The sequence below is a fragment of the Danio aesculapii genome, chromosome 10, assembly GCF_903798145.1.
Source record: "Danio aesculapii chromosome 10, fDanAes4.1, whole genome shotgun sequence".
Taxonomy (NCBI): domain Eukaryota; kingdom Metazoa; phylum Chordata; class Actinopteri; order Cypriniformes; family Danionidae; genus Danio; species Danio aesculapii.
This window is the reverse complement of record NC_079444.1, coordinates 26,981,597-26,988,247: the sequence shown is the minus strand read 5'-3', so window position 1 is coordinate 26,988,247 and position 6,651 is coordinate 26,981,597.

Below are 6,651 nucleotides of genomic sequence, written 5' to 3'. Positions count from 1 at the left end.
AACCAATTCACTTAGCGTATGTTTTTTGTATTGTGGGGGAAACCGGAGCACCCGGAGGAAACCCACACCAACGCGGGGAGAACATGCAAACTCCACACACAAACGCCAATGGACCCGGCTGGGACACAAACCAACGACCTTCTTGCTGTAAGGCGACAGTACTAACCACTGAGCCACAATGCCGCCTTCTAGCAACATTGATTTAAGAAAAAAATAAATAAGCTGATGGAAAGTGAACAAAAGTATGAAAGGCTCATCCACACTGTCTCATTTGCACATAACAATAGCTAAATCTCTTAAATCATTCAAAAGAAAAGTCCACATCACAACTATAAAATGATTACAACATAGAAGATCATTATCGACATCATCAGAATAATTTAGAAAATGTTTTTGGCAGCCAATCAGAATCCAGCTTGAGCATTTAAAGCAATGTAAACACTTAGTGTGTGTGAAAGCTTGCACAGTTAATGTTGTATTTATATCTATAGCGATTATTGTTGGTGTAAGACTGATTTGTGAAAACAGAACATTTTAAATATATGAAATGCATGAAAAGAATGTGACTAAAACAACATATTTAATGAAACGAGCATGAGTTTTGAGACAGTTATCCTGTGAAAATCATATTTATTCAAAAAGAAACTGATTTTAAAATATTTTAATGTCCAAATTAAATAAAATACAGTTTAATAATCATATTGCTACCTCCAAATAAATACATAAATATCCCCTCGCAACCAAACATCCAATAGGATCATTAAAAGACAGTATTTTTACCAGGGTTTCTGCAGGTTTCATCAAGTCAAATGTAAAACTATTGTATTTAAGACCCTTTTAAGACCATTATGACTGAAATTTTAGACTTATGCAGGGCTAAACACTAATGACTATTTGACTATTGGCCCAATGGATTTCTTTTTTTGCTTGTAATTTTTTTGTTTGTAATAAATCAAATGTAATTATTTCTTAGCAATATACTTTAATGTGTCAAAACAAAACTCTAGTTATATACACTATTTTCAACATAATATTACCTTCTTTTTTTTTTTTTACAAGTACAACATTGTTAAAAGTATATTTATTATAGAGGAAATTACATGAATAATCAAAAATATATATTTGTTGTTTTTTTGGTCCAAATAAATAGAGTATAACTTCTATTGAACCTAATGCATTTCTGATACAAAACCTTAAGTTTCATGCCTATTTATAAATATTATGTCTACTTTTTAATAAGTTCAAGTACAAACTATTACGGCATATTCAACAATCCAATACAGTGTTGATATAAAAGTACATGACTAGGAATATAACAAAAAAATTCAATAAATAAACAAATAAATAAAATGAGGGTCGTGAGGGTCTTAATTAAGTAATAAAAACTCCCCTTCTGTAAAAAGTTTTTGTATGAATGGAAGTTATTGTACAGAGATAAATTGTTCTGTTATTTTAATGATGAACTGTGTAATTGTTTTTAGTTTTTCCCCCTTATATATTTTATTATTATGGATTGTTGGTGATTGGATGGATGTCCGGTGGCTTTACTTGGACAGAGGAAAATTAAGACCTGTTTAAAATTATTTAAGACATATTTAAGACAATATTTCAGTGCATTTAAGACTTTTTAAGACCCCGCGGATACCCTGTTTTACATTTCTATAGCCCACTGACATTTATACAGTCTCCTGCAGTCTCTTAGATCAGTGTGTGTTTAGTAGGATAAACAGGGCAGTGGCCTACAGAACTGACAGGCAGCTGGACTGCAAACACTGGCTGTCAATTCATAGGTCATCACCCTGTGTCCTAGACTTAAGTGCATTTATGATCACATAAATGAAATCTGAATTTAAATGAAACACAATAATGCATGAAGCAGATAATGGTGACTATCTGCACGCAACAGCAGCTCCACTGGAAGACACAAACCTTCCACATGGAGTTGCTGTTACAAGCAGTCAGCACCAAGTCTTTGTAGAGCGCCCTGTATGGATGACGGAAGGAAGTGGATTTCAGATTCAATGTTCCAGTCATGCCCATCTTAAATGATGATGTCCAAAGAGGGCTGCCACCTGAAACGAAAGCATAATGAGAAGTTAAATCAGGATTCAGACAAAGGGTAATGACTGCCATTAAGGACATGTGAGAGTTCCTCTGTTGGCTCATGACTTTGACCTCTTGTTTCTTTCTCATCTTTATGGCATGCCATAGACTCCATTATTGGCCAACAGCACGTCCAAAGTGCTAAGACTGATCTTGATAACAGCAATTTTATGATGGCAGTCAATACAAGGGTGCTCGGCAGAGTTTGCGTGCGGGCTGAGAGGAATAAGGGTGTGTCGTTTAATAATTCATATATACGTTTTGCACATATCACTTCCTTTTAGTCACAAGTTAGACATGTAGACTGTAATTACATCAGGTTCTTTCTTGGTTTCTTCATTCATATCATATTTTAGACTTTGCCTGGTTGTAAACCTTGCCACTGCTCCTTGATACCTTTGGAAAAACAGCATAATAAAGTAATTAAAGGGGGCAAACGGCACATGAGTCAGTGTGTGTTATCTGCTCCTGTTATCGTCTTGTGAATCCACCATTATCTTTCTCATCCCAGTGCCGAATCCAGCATTTGTGTAGGGTGAGAGAAAATCAATGGCATGAACTCATGTAGGTGGTTCATTTTTATCACAATTCCCAATTGCTGAACTTGATATTGGAGTTAAACTAACATGTATCATATGAAATCGACTTTGTAGAAAAGAAAGCACTTGGTCAAATTGGAAGTAATTGGTGTTGTTGAGTCTTAAGAGTGCGATTTATTTGCATCTGAACATTTTGTTCACTTGTACTAACAATAAACTTGGTTTTTAGAAAGAAACAAACTCTGCCTTCTTTGTGATTGATTTAAGAGAAATAATGTTTGAGCAAAGCTTTTGCATTATTTTACTTTATCCTCTTTTATATTAGTCTGACTTTGGGAGACAATGTGGTGTATTTACATTAGAATATTAACCTAGCCTTTCCAAAAACAAACAGACGTTAACATTGCAATTTCCTAGATGAATCAGAGAGCAAGGCGAGGCAAAAACCTGAACCTCAATGAGTTTTGCTCTGGATTTTAAGCACAAACACTTATATCAATTCATTATTATGTTCGATGTTTCTTACAACTTTATATTCAATAAAGAGTTTCTTACCTTCGCAGTTCTTCCTTGTTGGAGTCCAGGATTATTGAGCTAAAAACAAAAACTGAGAAAGAATGCAAACCAAAGAAAAGCTTAAATAAACACAGAGATAACAGTTAACTGAAGCTAAAATGAAAAATTAAAGAGTAACCAAAAAACTGCAGAGTGAACGACAGCACAAGGCGAGAGCAGCAGGTGAGAGGGAAGCGTCGGTCAGCAATGCTATGTCAGGCCGAGAGAGGCCAGTTTAAAAGTGATTTGGAGTTGAAGCTTAGTTAATAATTACACCCCTCGTCAATATTTAACATCTTTTTGGCCCTGCCCCTCAAATCCAACATCCTGGACTTACACACAGGCTACCTCAGGACCCTATTTGGTGCTGTTTCAGGTACATTTATCCATTTAAACCAGTTCAAAGACACACTTTTCACTAAAATCTACTATCAAATGTTGTGGGCCAAACCATGGCAGTAAAAGCAACACAGGTAACCACTAGAGGACGCCATGGTTTAACTTAGATTCATTTACTGTGTAGACCACATAATCAGAACATTAAATCCACGGTGGTTTTAATTAATGGCAGAATTACTTTTTTGGATATCTTTACCAGTATAAATCAGCAAATGCGATGTAGGTCAATGTCTTAATTGCAGAATGAGGTAATTCTGCATGATTAGAATAGATAAAAGACTCTGGACTCTAAACATTGATCATAGAATGAAAAAGGAGGCTTTATAACAGGATAATAAAATACTCATGAGAGAGAGTTAATTATTGCCATTGTTAGGTGAAAGAGCACAGAAGTGCACACATGTGTGAAGGAATTTCGATTGTCAAACACAAGAATGGCGTGTCAATTAATGTACCACGACAAAATACTCCATCTAAGCACATAAAATGTACCAGTACCTCAGGCAGGTGGATGTCTGGGTGTGAAGGGTCGAAATCTGCACAAGTTTCTTTTGATAAGAGTTTGGTGACTGGACTGCACGGACGATCTCTGCTTGACTCATTCTGTTAAAATATTGAAATATTTATAGGCCTATAGGAAAAAATACATGTCAGGATGCCTATTGTAATGTGGTGGTCGTGTTTCTCAGATTAGTTTCAGCCATTTCCCTCGCTCTGAAGGAGGAAATCATGAGGAAACGAAATCTTTCCAGTGGTTACGACCTTGTTACCGCACACAGGGTCAAACCACAAACATTCAATGTTTTATGGGTTCGAAATTTACTAGAATCATACAGGAAATCCCTGCATAAAAAGCTACACTTCTGGTTTTTAAATCACAAGTCAGCAGTAGGGATAATGCCTCTCCACCCTGCAAGGTCTCAGAGTTCAGTTCATACTGTCATACTTCTTCACCCCCTCTGTATTTGATGCCCTTTGCCCCTCAGCTTCTTGAAAATGGAAACTCCAGTAACTATGTTTTATTATAGTAAAACTCTAGTAATCATATTTTGGTCTTTTGTATGAGCGCAGTATTCCTACCATTGTTAAACTTTAGTTACTGTAGAAAACAGTACAAAACCATGCTGGAACTGCGGTTAAACTAACATCAATAACCAATGAGCTTTTATTTTGGTTATAACTTTTAAGGTACAATTTACAAGACTTCTAAACACAGGGAAAGAACGTGCTATTCATTCAACATCAATAATTATATTACAAATAAAAACAAAAACCATGAAATCAAAGATTTATATAATTTATAGGTTATGAAACCCCCTGAATTATTGGCCCCCGTTTATTTTTTTCCCCATTTTCTGCTTAACGTGAGAGAAGATTTTTTTTTTCAACACATTTCTAAACATAGTAGTTTTAATAACTCATTTCTAATAACTGATTTATTTTTCTTTTTTCATGATGACAGTAAGTAATATTTGACTAGATATTTTTCAAGACACTTCTATACAGCTTAAAGTGACATTTAAAGGCTTTACTAGGTTAATTAGGTTAACTAGGCAAGTTATTGTATAATGATGGTTTGTTCTGTAGACTATCGAAAAAATATAGCTTAAAGGGGCTAATAATATTGACCTTAAATTGGTTTTTAAAAAATTAAGAACTGCTTTTATTTTAGCCGAAATAAAATAAGACTTTCTCCAGAAGAAAAAATATCAGACATACTGTGAAAATTTCCTTGCTCTGTTAAACATCATTTGGGAAACATTTTAAAAAGAAAAATAATTAAAAGGAGCTTTAATAATTGTGATTGCAACTGTACAACTGATAATATGGCCAAAAGAAGTTACTAAACATTTACTGTAATAAAACTATAAATTCATCTGGAATGAGGATCTCATTCTCTATGCATATTGTGTCAAAATGTTGGACAAGCTCTTCATCTAAAGACTGCTTGGTAATTTAAATTGTAATGTCAAATACTGTTTCTGTACATTTGCTAAACATGCTTAATCAGTGATTACCTACTAATCATTTCATTTACAAAGTTGACAGTTTCAATGCTAACCAAGATGTTCCTTATCTTATCACAGACTAGAATAGGGTGTGTTTAAGTGTGCATAACGCAATGTGTAATACAAACACCCACACAAGCACAGGTATGTCTGGTCATTCACGGTCATGTCAAGGTCTTTAGACCTGCACAGATTCACGATTTTCTTCTTAAATAAAGTTACACAGGCTTTAAGAAAGTAGCATTGCAAAGCTACATAAATATAACAGATCAAAATGTTATTAGATTTGTGTGGGGAACAATTGTTGAAGCGTATGGCACGAAAATGAATTTAACATGAGTCCATCATAGTGACATTTAATTAGTGAAAAAACAATTGATGTCAAGAATCATAAGTTTTGCTAGTTTAAATGCATTGCTGATATCAATAATTTTTTTGCTAGTGAAAATGTAATTGCTGATGTCAAAAATAAAGTTGTTATTTTGTAGAAATCCTATTTCTCATCTAACAAAATTGGCATTTTAACTTGTCAAAGTGGGCTATATGCACACAGGCTTTTAATTTTCAGGCAGCCAGCCAGCCCAACGGCTTCGGGTGAACTGTCTTTCAAAATCGCCACGTTTAGGATCTGTTTTCTTTAAAAATAAGTGATCTTCACTGCCTTATAGATATACGATATAAAGTGGGTCTCAGACCGGACAAGAAGCATTGCGTTAAATTCCATTTTTCCCTGCTATCTCTTTAAAATATGACAACTTATTTTACCCCAGTATTTTCAATGGAGTTTCTGCGCTAGACTGCTGCCACTGACTGCGCTAGAGTTTACACGGTCTATCATCAACATGTTTTATGCTTGAGCAACAAAATGGATGATTAAATTTATATAACTAATTGTATTTTAATTACATTACGATGTTGTAAAAAAGAACCTTATACAATTTAAAACAGTTAGTTTATACATGTTAGTGGCAGGTTTAAGAGGACCTAATTATGAAATAAAGCTAGAGAATGGTTAATGAGAACGAATGGCATGTTTCTTAAATAAA